Below are 1,712 nucleotides of genomic sequence, written 5' to 3' on the forward strand. Positions count from 1 at the left end.
TCAAACGTGTGCTGCCAACATGTTGGGGGGGGGGGGGGGGGGGTGTGTGTGTGTCCGGGTCTCAGCCCTTGGATGTGAGGGCCGGAAGAATTCACTGTGGGCGAACTCCTGAACCCTGTTTGCGGTGGTTAAGAGGGAGGGAGAAGAAGGCATTTGGATGCAGGGAGGTTCTGCTTACTGTTCTGAGAAATATTAGATGAGAAGGGATGGTGGTGTTAACTGCCTCGGTGGTAAAAGGCTGAAGCTTTTTGATTTTTAAGCATAGAATACAGCGATGGCTGGAAGACCGCAAGGCCCGTCTAGGCTGGCCTTTGACAGCTTCCGGTTCCCTTTTGTTCTTTTCCTACCTCCCAGGAATTCCTGCTGGAGGTGGAATACCTTTCACTGCCCCCATACACCCGTCCTTCATGCTTGCCTGTTTTGAGTCTCCAGCAAATGATGTAGACACGACAGCTGCATACCAGACAAGGGGTTTGAATTAATGGAAGAAGTTGTGATCACATCTGGAGCTGCTGGTTAAGTGACTTAATCGACTGCCACTCAAGGGCTTTGTATGCCTCCTGTCCTTTCTAACCATTGTTTTAATCTCTCCATTCAGTCTGAAAAAAGAATCCAGAATGAAAAATCCTTCCTTCTAGAATATTCTATTTGGGATGGGGGGGGGGGGTGAAAGGAGTCGCTTGCTTCTCTCTGCAGGAGGACAGAAGCGCTCCGCTCCGAGTGGTTTCTGCGTGAGGGAACAGATACATTTCTCTCTACCCCCTGCAAATCTTTGGGGGGGGGGGGGGGGGAATTAAATGCCTCCTTTTGTTTTTGGACACGGTAGTGGCTGAATCCCTTGCCCCCCCCACCCATGGGTTTAGGCTGTGAATCACCCCGTGAGTTTATACATGCGATGAAACCCCTCATTGATTTGCAGAGCAAATGTTCTGGTTAGGATGTAGCTGGGCCGGTGGCTCTTGCTGTGCAAGGGTCATTGTGGGGGTGAGAGCGTGCAGCAAGTTGAGAGGTTCTGTCAAGACCCTTGTAAGTGGTGCCCCTAGGCTCCAGTAAGCAGGATTAGGCCCAGTTAGCCTACAGCCAGTCCTGTGTGTTTAACTGCTGCCATGTGTGAAAACTGAACTTCCATCTCGCCCTGTTTCACCAGACCAGCCCTGACAAGTGGGTTATCTCCCCCTCCCAGCAGACGGGAGGCAGCCTGAAGTGATTTCTGTTGTGACATCACAGCCACTCCTTACGAGGTGGTGCTAGCAGCAGAGACCCGGTATTTTCTGCCTCTAGCAGATGGTAGGGCTGGTTGGTGTAGTAGGCTCGATGTTGTATCGGAGATCAGACCCACTGCTTTAGGCAAGCAGTGTGAGCCCATCAATACATTACCAGCTCCTAAGGGGGTGTTTGACTTGAGCAGGGTCAGAGGAGCAGTGTAAAAAAAACACCCCAAAAACTGCTTTTAGATAAGTTCTATTCCTGCTTGCAGTCTGATCAGGGGTTTTCTTTGTCTCTTTCCTTCTGAATTTCGCACTCCCCCAGTCCTGGTTGGGTCCTCCTCCCCCACACTCACTCACTTTTTCCTTAATATAAATAAAAAAAAAAAAAAAGAGAGGAAGCTCAGCTATTGGGGGCTGCAGTAGGAAGCAGGCATTGTATGCGTGAAGGATTAGGTAATCTTTCTCCTTATTGCAGGAGAAGCAAGATGGAGAAGCTTGCCAGAG

The sequence above is a fragment of the Rhinatrema bivittatum genome, chromosome 7 (genome assembly GCF_901001135.1).
Source record: "Rhinatrema bivittatum chromosome 7, aRhiBiv1.1, whole genome shotgun sequence".
NCBI classification, from domain to species: Eukaryota; Metazoa; Chordata; class Amphibia; order Gymnophiona; family Rhinatrematidae; genus Rhinatrema; species Rhinatrema bivittatum.